Genomic DNA, 15,267 nt, shown 5'->3' with positions numbered 1-15,267 from the left:
GAAGTAACTACTGCAATTATTTTGTGTGTCTTTCAAGAGCTGTTCTGTTTATATAGAGCATATTTGTACATTTTTATCCTTCTGCCTTTTCTCCCACACATGATCTCATATTCTACACACTGTTTTTAACTTTGGTTTTATTATTTAACAATGTCTTTTGGTGATCTTTCCATTTCAGCATGAATAGCTTTCACTCATTATTTTTAATAGCTGCATGATATTCAAATATATGGATATCTCACAATTTATGTAAATAGTCCCAAAGTTGTTTACCGTCTTTTGCTATTACAAGTAATTTTGAAGGCATTATCTTCATATACACATTATTGCTCATGTACATGTAAAGTCATAGGATAAATGGCTGTTACTAGAATCACTGATCACATGTTCGTACATTTACAATGTTGATAAATATTGCCAAATTTTCCTTCACAGAGTTTCATGGTTTAACTACCACCAACAATGAATGAGAGAGTCTTTTCACATCCAGAACTAACACAGTATAGTTTTTTATAATCCTTTGCAGTCATAGTTAAATAATGATCATTTCTTTTACTTTAATTTTGTGTCTCTGTTTCTATGGATAAATTGATCATCTTTTAATATATTTAGAAGTAATTTGCATTTTTTACATAGATGTTCTTTGCCCATTTATCTTATGTGTTACTAAATTTATTTTACTTGTTTGTAAAAACCTCTCTATATATTGAGTATTTCTATTATTTGCCATATATGTTTGAAAGTATTTTGTCTGCCACTTATCTTTTGGCTTTGTTAATGGTATTTTGATACATGGAAAATTTTAAATTTTAATTTCGTCAATTGTCTCTGTCTCTTGTTTAATGACTCTGCGGGTATGCATCATGCTTACAAAGCACTCCTAAGAATATTTAAAAAATCATTTTTTTCTGTTTTCTTTTGTTACCTTAGTGGTATTGTGTCTGGAATTGGTGGATTCTTGGTCTCACTTACTTCAAGAATGAAGCCGCGGACCCTCACAGTGAGTGTTACAGTTCTTAAAAGTGGCATATCCGGAGTTTTTTCCTGATGTTCAGATGTGTTCAGAGTTTCTTCCTTCTGGTGGGTTCGTGGTCTTGCTGGCTCAGGAATGAAGCTGCGGACCTTCGCGGTGAGTGTAACAGCTCTTAAGGCGGCGCATCTGGAGTTTCTTCCTCCTGGTGGGTTTGTGGTCTCGTTGGCTTCAGGAGTGAAGCTGCAGACCTTTGCGGTGAGTGTTACAGCTCATAAAGGCAGTGTGGACCCAAAGAGTGAGCAGCAGCAAGATTTATTGCAAGGAGCAAAAGAACAAAGCTTCCACAGCGTGGAAGGGGACCCCAGCGGGTTGCCACTGCTGGCTCCAGCAGCCTGCTTTTATTCTCTTATGGGGCCCCACCCACATTCTGCTGATTGGTCCATTTTACAGAGAGCTGAGTGGTCTGTTTTGACAGGGTGCCGATTGGTGCGTTTATAATCCCTGAGGTAGACACAAAGGTTCTCCACGTCCCCACTAGATTAGCTAGATACAGAGTGTCGATTGGTGCATTCACAAGCCCTGAGCTAGACACAGGGTGCTGATTGGTGTGTTTACAAACCTTGAGTTAGATACAGAGTGCTGATTGGTGTATTTACAATCCCTTAGCTAGACATAAAGATTCTCCAAGTCCCCCACCAGACTCAGGAGCCCAGCTGGCTTCACCCAGTGGATCCCGCACCGGGGCCGCAGGTGGAGCTGCCTGACAGTCTCGCATGGTGCACCGCACTCCTTGGCCTTTGGGTGGTTGATGGGACTGGGCGCCAGTGGAGCAGGGGGCGGCGCTTGTCGGGAAGGCTTGGGCCGCACAGGAGCCCACGGAGGAGGGGGAGGCTCAGGCATGGCAGGCTGCAGGTCCCGAGCCCTGCCACGCGGGGGAGCAGCTAAGGCCTGGCGAGAAATCCAGCACAGCCCTGGTGGGCCAGCACTGCTGGGGGACCCAGCACACCCTCTGCAGCTGCTGGCCCAGGTGCTAAGCCCCTCATTGCCTGGGGCCGGCAGGTCCCGCCAGCTGCTCCGAGTGCAGGCTGGCCAAGCCCACGTCCACCTGGAACTCCAGCTGGCCCACAAGCGCCGTGCGTAGCCCTGGTTCCTGCTCACACCTCTCCCTCCACACCTCCCCACAAGCTGAGGAAGCCGGCTCCGGCCTCGGCCAGCCCAGGAAGGGGCTCCCACAGTGCAGTGGTGGGCTGAAGGGCTCCTCAAGTGACGCCACAGTGGGAGCCCAGGCAGAAAGGGCGCCGAGAGTGAGCGAGGGCTGTGAGGACTGCCAGCACACTGTCACCTGTCAGTATCATTTTTAAAACAAACGTTTATCATTTTTACCCATCTGGTATTTATTTTGGTATAAGAAGTGAAGCAAGTATTTATTTTTTTTCAAGTGGTTAGGCAGTTGGCCCAATACTACTTATTGAATAATTTATTTCTCCTTGTTGATTTGAAATGCTTCCCTCATAATAAACTAAATTGCATATATTTTATGTGTGTGTGTGTGTGTGCGTGTTTATATGCCTATTCCTAGGCTCTCTGTTCTGTTTCCTTGATTTGTCTATTTATATACTGATATCAAATTATAATTACATAAGATTTATGATATTTTAATAGGTGTTATTGCTAGCATACCCTCAATACACTTCTTTTTCAGAATTTCCCTTAGGTTTCTTACAAGTTATATTTCAATCTGAACTTTATAGTGTGGCTGATTGAAAATGATGCCCTACTGTATTTCATTTGGGTTGTTGAAATTTATAAATATTCTTGCCAGAATTGTTTTAGTAAGAATCATTTCTGTTGCTATTTTTTAGATGGGTTGTTTTCTTTGATTATATTTCCTAACTGGTCATTTGTCATAAATGGAAAGGTTAATGTTATTTTTATTAAATAATTTCCTATATAGCTGTAAAATTATGATGGGGAAGTATATGTATTGAATGTACATGATGTGCGCACTGGTTCCAGTTTTGAAATATATACATATATAAACAATCCTGAAAATATATTGGCAGGACATGAACCAAAATGTCAGCCTTAATTATCTCTGAATGGTAGATGATAATTATGAATATTCTTTGTTGTCTTCTTAATTTTGTCCAGTGTTTCTCATATTTCTTGCACTGAGCATGTATTATTATATCAATAATAACAAGAAAATTTTAAAAGGAAAAGATAGTCAAAGCATAGTTAAGAGACATAACTTTGGAATATAATTGTGGTGCTCAAATATGGAGGAAGGGAACAGTATGATCAGTTGCATAATCAGGGTAGACTAACTGCTATAAAAAACTACCCTCAAAGACTCAGTGGCTGAATGGAATAAAAGTTAGTTTTTCTCTGATAGTCTAACGAACTTCCACAGGGACTAGGGTGGGGGAGCTGTTGCATGTAGGAGGTTTTGGGGGACAGCTTGGAAGTGATGTGTCACTTCCACCCACATTCTATGTGCCACCACTCAGTCACATGGCCATATCTAGCTGCAAAAGTGGCTACAAAAAGTAATCTAGCTGTGTACCCAAGAAGAAAAGACCATGGATACCGGTGATCCCTCACAGCCATTAGTGAGTCTAGTGAGCACTTAAGTTGCATTGTGTTTTTGCATCATTTTCTTTTTTTCTTTTTTTTAATTTTTTATTACTACACTTTAGGTTTCAGGGTACATGTGCACAATGTGCAGGTTTGTTACATATGTATCCATGTGCCATGTTGTTTTGCTGCACCCATTAACTCGTCATTTAGCATTAGGTATATCTCCTAATGCTGTCCCTCCCCCCTCCCCCCACCCCACAACAGTCCCAGGAGTGTGATGTTCCCCTTCCTGTGTCCATGAGTTCTCATTGTTCAATTCCCACCTAGGAGTGAGAACATGCAGTGTTTGGTTTTTTGTCCTTGCGAGAGTTTGCTGAGAATGATGTTTTCCAGTTTCATCCATGTCCCTACAAAGGACACGAACTCATCATTTTTTATGGCTGCATAGTATTCCATGGTGTATATGTGCCACATTTTCTTAATCCACTCTATCGTTGTTGGACATTTGGTTCCAAGTCTTTGCTATTGTGAATAGTGCCACAATAAACATACGTGTGCATGTGTCTTTATAGCAGCATTATTTATAGTCCTTTGGGTATATACCCAGTAATGGGATGGCTGGGTCAAATGGTATTTCTAGTTCTAGATCCCTGAGGAAATGCCACACTGACTTCCACAATGGTTGAACTAGTTTACAGTCCCACCAACAGTGTAAAAGTGTTCCTATTTCTCCACATCCTCTCCAGCACCTGTTGTTTCCTGACTTTTTAATGATGGCCATTCTAACTGGTGTGAGATGGTATCTCATTGTGGTTTTGATTTGCATTTCTCTGATGGCCAGTGATGACGAGCATTTTTTCATGTGTTTTTTGGCTGCATAAATGTCTTCTTTTGAGAAGTGTCTGTTCATGTCCTTTGCCCACTTTTTGATGGGGTTGTTTGTTTTTTTCTTGTAAATTTGTTTGAGTTCATTGTAGATTCTGGATATTAGCCCTCTGTCAGATGAGTAGGTTGCAAAAATTTTCTCCCATTCTGTAGGTTGCCTGTTCACTCTGATGGTAGTTTCTTTTGCTGTGCAGAAGCTCTTTAGTTTAATTAGATCCCATTTGTCAATTTTGGCTTTTGTTGCCATTGCTTTTGGTGTTTTAGACATGAAGTCTTTGCCCACGCCTATGTCCTGAATGGTATTGCCTAGGTTTTCTTGTAGGATTTTAATGGTTTTAGGTCTAACATGTAAGTCTTTAATCCATCTTGAATTAATTTGTGTATAAGGTGTAAGGAAGGGATCCAGTTTCAGCTTTCTACATATGGCTAGCCAGTTTTCCCAGCACCATTTATTAAATAGGGAATCCTTTCCCCATTTCTTGTTTTGGTCAGGTTTGTCAAAGATCAGATAGTTGTAGATATGCAGCATCATTTCTGAGGGCTCTGTTCTGTTCCATTGGTCTATGTCTCTGTTGTGGTACCAGTACCATGCTGTTTTGGTTACTGTAGCCTTGTAGTGTAGTTTGAAGTCAGGTAGCGTGATACCTCCAACTTTGTTCTTTTGGCTTAGGATTGACTTGGTGATGCGGGCTCTTTTTTGGTTCCATATGAACTTTAAAGTAGTTTTTTCCAATTCTGTGAAGAAAGTCATTGGTAGCTTGATGGGGATGGCATATGAATCTATAAATTACCTTGGGCAGTATGGCCATTTTCACGATATTGATTCTTCCAGCCCATGAGCATGGAATGTTCTTCCATTTGTTTGTATCCTCTTTTATTTCATTGAGCAGTGGTTTGTAGTTCTCCCTGAAAAGGTCCTTCACATCCCTTGTAAGTTGGATTCCTAGGTATTTAATTCTCTTTGAAGCAATTGTGAATGGGAGTTCACTCATGATTTGGCTCTCTGTTTGTCTGTTATTGGTGTACAAGAATGCTTGTGATTTTTGTACATTGATTTTGTATCCTGAGACTTTGCTGAAGTTGCTAATCAGTTTAAGGAGATTTTGGGCTGAGACCATGGGGTTTTCTAGATATACAATCATGTCATCTGCAAACAGGGACAATTTGACTTCCTCTTTTCCTAATTGAATACCCTTTATTTCCTTCTCCTGCCTGATTGCCCTGGCCAGATCTTCCAGCCCTATGTTGAATAGGAGTGGTGAGAGAGGGCATCCCTGTCTTGTGCCAGTTTTCAAAGGGAATGCTTCCAGTTTTTGCCCATTCAGTATGATATTGGCTGTGGGTTTGTCATGGATAGCTCTTATTATTTTGAGATATGTCCCATCAATATCTAATTTATTGAGAGTTTTTAGCATGAAGGGTTGTTGAATTTTGTCAAAGGACTTTTCTGCATCTATTGAGATAATCATGTGGTTTTTGTCTTTGGTTCTGTTTATATGCTGGATTACATCTATTGATTTGCATATGTTGAACAAGCCTTGCATCCCAGGGATGAAGCCCACTTGATCACGGTGGATAAGCTTTTTAATGTGCTGCTGGATTCGGTTTGCCAGTATTTTATTGAGGATTTTTGCATCGATGTTCATCAAGGATATTGGTCTGAAATTCTCTTTTTTGGTTATGTCTCTGCCAGGCTTTGGTATCAGGACGATGCTGGCTTCATAAAATGTGTTAGGGAGAGTTCCCTCTTTTTCTATTGATTGAAATAGTTTCAGAAGGAATGGTACCAGTTCCTCCTTGTACCTCTGGTAGAATTCGGCTGTGAATCCATCAAGTCCTGGACTCTTTTTGGTTGGTAAGTTATTGATTATTGCCACAGTTTCAGAACCTGTTATTGGTCTATTCAGAGATTCAACTTCTTCCTGGTTTAGTCTTGGGAGGGTGTATTTGTCGAGGAATTTATCCATTTCTTGTAGATTTTCTAGTTTATTTGCATAGAGGTGTTTGTAGTATTCTCTGATGGTAGATTGTATTTCTGTGGGATTGGTGGTGATATCCCCTTTTTCATTTTTTATTGCATCTATTTGATTTTTCTCTCTTTTCTTCTTTATTAGTCTTGCTAGCGGTCTATCAATTTTGTTGATCTTTTCAAAAAACCAACTCCTGGATTCATTAATTTTTTGAAGGGATTTTTGTGTCTCTATTTCCTTCAGTTCTGCTCTGATTTTAGTTATTTCTAGCCTTCTGCTAGCTTTTGAATGTGTTTGCTCTTGCTTTTCTAGTTCTTTTAATTGTGATGTTAGGGTGTCAATTTTGGATCTTTGCTGCTTTCTCTTGTGGGCATTTAGTGCTATAAATTTCCCTCTACACACTGCTTTGAATGTGTCCCAGAGATTCTTGTATGTTGTGTCTTTGTTCTTGTTGGTTTCAAAGAACATCTTTATTTCTGCCTTCATTTCATTATGTACCCAATAGTCATTCAGGAGCAGGTTGTTCAGTTTCCATGTAGTTGAGCGGTTTCGAGTGAGTTTCTTAATCCTGAGTTCTAGTTTGATTGCACTGTGGTCTGAGAGACAGTTTGTTATAATTTCTGTTCTTTTACATTTGCTGATGAGAGCTTTACCTCCAACTATGTGGTTAATTTTGGAATAGGTGTGGTGTGGTGCTGAAAAAAATGTATATTCTGTTGATTTGGGGTGGAGACTTTTGTAGATGTCTGTTAGGTCCACTTTGTGCAGAGCTGACTTCAATTCCTGGATATCCTTGTTAACTTTCTGTCTCATTGATCTGTCTAATGTTGACAGTGGGGTGTTAAAATCTCCGATTATTATTGTATGGGAGTTTAAGTCCCTTTGTAGGTCACTCAGGACTTGCTTTATGAATCTGGGTGCTCCTGTGTTGAGTGCATGTATATTTAGGATAGTTAGCTCTTCTTGTTGAATTGATCCCTTTACCATTATGTAATGGCCTTCTTTGTCTCTTTTGATCTTTGTTGGTTTAAAGTCTATTTTATCAGAGACTAGGATTGCAACCCCTGCCTTTTTTTGTTTTCCATTTTCTTGGTAGATCTTCCTCCATCCCTTTATTTTGAACCTATGTGTGTCTCTGCATGTGAGATGGGTCTCCTCAATACAGCACACTGATGAGTCTTGATTCTTTATCCAATTTGCCAGTCTGTGTCTTTTAATTGGAGCATTTAGCCAATTTACATTTAAGGTTAATATTGTTATGTGTGAATTTGATCCTGTCATTATGATATTAGCTGGTTATTTTGCTCGTTAGTTGATGCAGTTTCTTCCTAGCCTCGATGGTCTTTACAATTTGGCATGTTTTGCAGTGGCTGGTACCGGTTGTTCCTTTTACATGTTTAGTGCTTCCTTCAGAAACTCTTTTAGGGCAGGCCTGGTTGTGACAAGATTTCTCAGCATTTGCTTGTCTGTAAAGTATTTTATTTCTCCTTCACTTATGAAGCTTAGTTTGGCTGGATATGAGATTCTGGGTTGAAAATTCTTTTCTTTAAGAATGTTGAATATTGTCCCCCATTCTCTTCTGGCTTGTAGAGTTTCTGCCGAGAGATCCGCTGTTAGTCTGATGGGCTTCCCTTTGTGGGTAAACTGACCTTTCTCTCTGGCTGCCCTTCACATTTTTTCCTTCATTTCAACTTTGGTGAATCTGACAATTATGTGTCTTGGAGTTGCTCTTCTCCAGGAGTATCTTTGTGGCGTTCTCTGTATTTCTTGAATTTGAATGTTGGCCTGCCTTGCTAGATTGGGGAAGTTCTCCTGGATAATATCTTGCAGAGTGTTTTCCAACTTGGTTCCATTCTCCCCGTCATTTTCAGGTACACCAATCAGACGTAGGTTTGGTCTTTTCCCATAGTCCCAAATTTCTTGGAGGCTTTGTTCATTTCTTGTTATTCTTTTTTCTCTAAACTTCCCTTCTCGCTTCATTTCATTCATTTCATCTTCCATCAGCGATACCCTTTCTTCCAGTTGATCGCATCTGCTACCGAGGCTTCTGCAATCTTTGCGTAGTTCTTGATACTTGGCTTTCAGCTCCATCAGCTCCTTTCAGCCCTTCTCTCCATTGGTTATTCTAGTTATCCATTCTTCTAATTTTTTTTCAAAGTTTTTAACTTCTTTGCTATTGTTTTGAATTTCCTCCTGTAGCTCAGAGTAGTTTGATCGTCTGAAGCCTTCTTCTCTCAACTCGTCAAAGTCATCTTCCATCCAGCTTTGTTCCATTGCTGGTGAGGAACTGCATTCCTTTGGAGGAGGAGAGGTGCTCTGCTTTTTAGAGTTTCCAGTTTTTCTGCTCTGTTTTTTCCCCATCTTTGTGGTTTTATCTACTTTTGGTCTTTGATGATAGTGATGTACAGATGGGTTTTTGGTGTGGATGTCCTTTCTGTTTGTTAGTTTTCCTTCTACCAGACAGGACCCTCAGCTGCAGGTCTGTTGGAGTTTACTAGAGGTCCACTCCAGACCCTGTTTTGCTGAGTGTCAGCAGCGGTGGCTGCAGAACAGTGGATTTTCATGAGACCACAAATTCAGCTGTCTGATAGTTCCTCTGGAAGTTTTGTCTCAGAGGAGCACCGGGCCGAGTGACGTGTCAGTTTGTCCCTACTGGGGGGTGCCTCCCAATTAGGCTGCTCAGGGGTGAGGGACCCACTTTAGGAGGCAGTCTGTCTGTTCTCAGATCTCTAGCTGTGTGCTGGGAGAACCACTACTCTCTTCAAAGCTGTCAGTCAGACAGGGACATTTAAGTCTGCAGAGGTTCCTGCTGAATTTTTGTTTGTCTGTGCCCTGCCCTCAGAGGTGGAGCCTACAGAGGCAGGCAGGCCTCCTTGAGCTGTGGTGGGCTCCACCCAGTTCGAGCTTCCTGGCTGCTTTGTTTACCTAAGCAAGCCTGGGCAATGGCGGGCGCCCCTCCCCTAGCCTCGCTGCCACCTTGCAGTTTGATCTCAGACTGCTGTGCTGGCAATCAGAGAGACTCCGTGGGAATAGGACCCTCTGAGCCAGGTGTGGGACACAATCTCCTAGTGTGCCGTTTTCCAGGCCTGTTGGAAAAGCACAGTATTAGGGTGGGACTGACCCGATTTTCCAGGTGCGGTCTGTTACCCCTTTCTTTGACTAGGAAAGGGAACTCCCTGACCCCTTGTGCTTCCCAAGTGAGGCAATGCCTCGCCCTGCTTCATCTCATGCACAGTGTGCTTCACTGACTGTACTCCACCCACTGTTTGGCACTCCCTAGTAAGATGAAACCGGTACCTCAAACAGAAATGCAGAAATCACCCGTCTTCTGTGTCGCTCAGGCTGGGAGCTGTAGACCATAGCTGTTCCTATTTGGCCATCTTGGCTCCACCTTTTTGCATCATTTTCTAGGGCAGTTATTTGGGTTTGGGAGTTTTCTTCCCAGGGGGCTTTCTTGAAGTTGTTGAGGATACTCAGCTTGTTGCTGAATAAAACAAGCAGAAATATGCACTACTGTGCCCTACAGTTCTCACACAAATTTCTTAGTATCTTTTTTGTCTGTCTAGTCTTTTTTTATGTGCATGGAGCTATCTCCAATCTTAGAGTGAATCCTCAGTCTCTGATTCTTCACCTTACATCTGGTCTGGCATGTTATCTTCGGTCATTTACTTCACTATGACCTTAGTCTGTGTTGGATACTGCTTTCTCTATCTACAATGCTTTGGTGAACTGTCCACATTTCCACCCATGTGTAAGCTCAATCCATCTTCTTCTTTCTGACCTGACACGGGTTTTGAAATTGGCGTCTCAAAGGGACTCTGGATTATCTTACCCACAGTTGATTACTTCCTGGAGAAGAAGGAAATTATCGTCCTTGCCCAGGTTTTTGGAGAGTGATTGATGAGCTACTTACAGTCCAGGTTGTGCTGTCACATGTCCAGTGTCTTTTGGTACCCTGAGTTTGTATAAGCAAGCTGTTAGACATGCATAGTGTAGCCTGGCATGGCTTATCTGAAAAGGATTACTGAGAAGACATGTGGAGTCTATGTGGCACAATGCAGAGACAATTCACACCATCGCCATCTCATAAAATATCTGAATGGAGGATATGGTGAAAACATGCCATGTGTTCATAAAGTACACATTCTCAATGAATATCCCAAGGAACTTGGATATGGTTTTCCGTGCTCTATGGTCAAACTGAAAGAAACTGGTTTTTCTTCCCATAGGAGGATCAGAGTGTAACTTCATTTTCATCCAAGACAGCTCTTAAGTGATGTATTTTAAATGAGGCCTTAATTTAAGCATGTTCTTTGCTTTGCTCATGTTTTCTTACCCAACAAACTTCCAGGTAAACAAACGCCTAGTGCCTATGGCCAACTTTAGGTATTGAAGTCCAGAGCTATTTTTAAAATAACTTTTTCTTTCTGATTATGATGATAATGGCATACTTTTGAGTCTATACTACCAGCTAGTGCTGGGCTCAGTGTTTTGCATGCATTGACTGATCTCTGCAACTTTCCGTGGTAAATATTATGATTTCCATTTAACATAGAAAGAAACTGAGGTACAATGAAATTCAGCATCCTATTCAAAGTTACATAACTAGGAAATGGCAGTACTAGAATTAGAGCCTGGGTCTTCTGACTCTGGAGCCTGTGCACTACTGCCTCCAAATCCTGTTTCCATGCATGACCATTAGAACAAACTTGAGGAAGATAAAGTATAATGAAAGAACCAATAAGAATAAAAATGATCTATAATTTCTTAACCTAGAGATATCTATTGCATTTGATATCTTCTCCAAATTGTCATCCCTGAGGGATACATATATATTTTTTAAATGGACAGGTTTTATTCATGGTTTTTTACTCTGGTTTTTAACATTTAACCTCTTATTATAAGCATATTTTCAAGTCATTCAATTTTGTTAAAAACATTTTCATGGTGGCATGTCATTCAATTGTACCATAATTTATTTAACCAGTCCTTTATTACTGGACATTTTTCTGGTTTCATTTCTTGCTATTACAAAAAGCAATTCCAAATAATTCTACTATGAATTCATTTGACTATATTTTGATCAACTATTTCCTCTTCATAGATTCCTAGTAGAATTACTGTTTGAAACATATATACATGTTTAAGGCCCTTCACAAATATTGTCAAATTTAATGGATTCTTGATAATATCTATTTTAATTAGCCATAATTGACTTTAGTATACTTTATAATTGGTTGAACCAAATACTAGAGGCATTTTTCTTTTTTCTTTTTCTTTTTTATTTTAGAGATGCAGTCTCTCTGTGTTGCCCAGGCTGGTCTCAAACTCCTGGGCTCAAGCATTCCTTCTGCCTCAGCCTCCCAAAGTGCTGGGTTTACAGGCAAGAGCCACTGCACCCAACTGAGGCATCTTTCTTATATGGTCATTGAATACAAAATAGATTTGAAATTTTTTTAAGTATTTTAAGAGCTGTGTCTTGGGAATAAGGGGAGTAATAAAGGGGTAGGCTTCAACCCCACTAAATCAGAAAGGGTGTGGTCATCTCAGGAAACCTGAGGTGGGGCTAGATGCCATCTACAACAATACATGGCTACCATGAGGGATGATCTGCAGGACAGACATCAAGGGATGTCTGCCTACTACAAGGTTTTTACATGGATGCAATATTTGCAGCTATATTCCATTTGTGGGATTGGCATACTTGAGTAGGGAAGAGAAGTAAAAGTAATTGAGCACTTAGAGTATCTTCTGGCTTGGAGACTGAATTTTAAATACTGTCTATTTGAAGCTGTCATGATATCCTCCATGCAATGCCCTTGAAACAACCCAATAAGGCACACAGATTAAGTACTTTTATCCACATTGTACAGAAAATCACAACAGTGACAATGGAAATTTATTCTTTGTTTTGTTTTGTTTTAGAAGACAGATGCTGGCTCTGTTGCCCATGGTAGAATGCAGTGGCAGGATCATAGCTCCCTGTAACCTTGAACTTGTGAGCTCAAGTGATCCTCTTAGCCTCAGTCTCTTGAGTAGCTAGAACTACAGGAGCATGTCACCACACCTGGCTAATTTTTAAATTTTTTGTAGAGACCACGTATTTCTATGTTGCCTAGGCTGGACTCAAACTTCTGGCCTCAAGCATTCTTCCCACCTTGCCCTTCCAAAGTGCTGAGATTACAGGCGTGAGCTGCTGCACCTGGCCAGTGGAAACTCATTAAGCACATGCTACAGGACAAGCATTGTGCTAAGTGCTTTGCGTGTATTCTCCTTTATCCTCAAAAGAACACTATGAGATGGATACTACATTTCATAGATAAAGACAATAAGACATGAATGAGACACAACAATTTTAAATAGTCTATTTAAAGTCACAAGTTTAGCAAATGGCAGAACTAGGATTCAAACCCAGTTAGTGTGTCTCCAGAGCCATCCCAGAGAGGTTAAGTACCTTGTTTCAAGTCTTCCGGAGGCAAAGCAGTTAAACTAAAACCCATGCATGTCAAGGTCTCAGCAGTGATCTTTGCTCTACAATAAGAATCCACTGTAGGAACCTGCATACAGTTGGCAATTTCAGCCCTCATTTTGGAGTGCCTAACACTGTCAAAAGGCTTTCAGTAATAGATCAGGTTTGCTCACAAGCAGAGTGGCAAATAATTGGTTTAATTCTCTGACATCTGTATATATCCCTGTGTATGTTTGTAACTGTGGGGACAAAAAGTTATCACAAACACCGTTTTACCAATGAGTAGGTACAAGAAGTGAGAGGTAAAATAACCTATCCAAGGTCATGTAGCTGGTAACAAAAGTAGAACTCATGATACCCATCTCCCAGAGTTGCATGTTGAAAAGTGCCTGTCAAGAAAAATCAGCATTCAGTAAATAATAGCAAATAGTCAGAATGATGATGACAATTATCCTGTTGCTATGATAGGGTAGTGAGTTCTTCTGCCTTGTTAATTTTTGCATCATCAAATGGGGACTGTTGGAGGAGTAATTTATTGTCCTACTGGACAAAATACTACCTGAGAGATTTGCAAATAATGATTCTGCTTTGTACAAAGAATGCCTTTCAGGAAGTAGCTGATATGCTGAGAAGCTGACCGAAACCTGAGATCCTTAGATTTGTACCAAAACTACAGAGGCTTATAAGTAGAGAGGCATTATTTTCAATGTTTCAACCTCACACATATTCTTGATAAGCAGGGGCACTTCTACTTTTACACACTATACTTGGATACAAGCCTGCTTCAACATGATAGGAAGCAACAAGCTACCAAATCTCTGCTATTTTAAGTATTTAATAGCAAAACCCTGTGGCAGTCTGGGAAACTTATCTCCACAGAATTTGCTGACACAGTGGAATGAAATTAAATGAACCTCATACCTAGGGAATTTCACTACCAGCATGTTTTATTCATCCTTGCTCAACCATATGAATGGGCAATTTTGCTTCCAGATGAAGGGGCACTCTAGCAACAGAACTATAATTTTCCAAGAAGAATTAGTGGGCCCCTGTTTTGAAATAAGAGGTCATTTTGGCTGGGAGAAATTAATAGTTTCCTGGCATGTTTTTCTCTTTACAACTAAAACACATGGTATGTCGATGATAGCTTGATTCTTCTTATGAACAGTAAATGCAAATAGTGAGACTCTCTGGTCCTCTGATATCAAAGCCATATATGCTAATGAGGCTAAAACCACACATGGCTTTGGTTTGGAGTTCTGACTATGATAGTACTGGGGATCAGACAGCTGCTGTGTGCATTAGTTTTCTCCTTGGGAGGTGGAAAAACAGAGAAAGCCATGCTTCTCAAAGAAGCATAATGGCAAAAGTAGTTTTATGTCATTACCTCCCCCCAAATTACTAAGTGCTCCATATTGACATGCTCAGGGCCAACCATTACCCTGAGAAAGACAAGACAGTATGGCAGACACTGCAAACCCACTTCCACTACCAATACACACACACACACACACGCACACATATACTGATTTTTACTGAGCATCAATTATGTGACAGGATCAAGCATCTGCAATGTGCTGGAATATTGTTGTAGATGCTTTGCTGGCAGTAGTGTCAAACCTCCAAACAGTCATGTGGGAAATAAAGTATTATTATCATCCTACCTATTTAACAGAAGAGGAAATTGAGGCTCAGAGAAACTAATTTTCTCAAGGACAGACAGTAGGAGGCAATGCTGAGACAGAATCTAAGTAGTTTAATTCCAGAGCCAGTGCTCTTAGCCATTAAACCCAGTTATGGATCAACCTAAAAAGTTAGGTGCATTGTTGTGGATATATCAGATCACTACAGAAATTTTACAGTATATTCATGAAAATGTTGTGTCCAGTTCTGTGTGGAGTGCTTCATTTAAAAAAAAATCTCACAGAAGCCTTAAGAGGTAAGTACTGTTATCACCTGTGTCATCAAGATTGAGAAACTGGTGTGCAGAATAACTTCCCCAAGGTCATCTAACTTGTATGGTGCAGAGCTGAAACTCAAATACCAATTTTTCTGATTCTAAAACACTAGCCTTCAAGGAAGCTACAAAGATGAACAAAACGGGATCCTTGCTCATTATGAATTTGTGTTCTAATCTGTGGGGAAAGGGCCCTAGATATGAATCACTAAAATACAAAGCCTAGTGCAATAAGTGCCACGTGAGCAATGAAAAAGAAGCAGGTGGAAAGGGGAGAAAGAGGAGGACTAGAATAAGGACAGAGGAGGAAGAAGAGGAAGGAGAAGAAGTAGTCCTGTGGAAGAAGGTGCTCCCATTTCTGACTGGGATGTCCATGAATGGCTCCATGGAAGAGGAAATGATTAAGTGCCTCATTGAGGGATCATTAAAACTT

The sequence above is a fragment of the Symphalangus syndactylus genome, chromosome X, assembly GCF_028878055.3.
Source record: "Symphalangus syndactylus isolate Jambi chromosome X, NHGRI_mSymSyn1-v2.1_pri, whole genome shotgun sequence".
NCBI classification, from domain to species: domain Eukaryota; kingdom Metazoa; phylum Chordata; class Mammalia; order Primates; family Hylobatidae; genus Symphalangus; species Symphalangus syndactylus.
Note: the sequence above shows the minus strand (reverse complement) of the source record.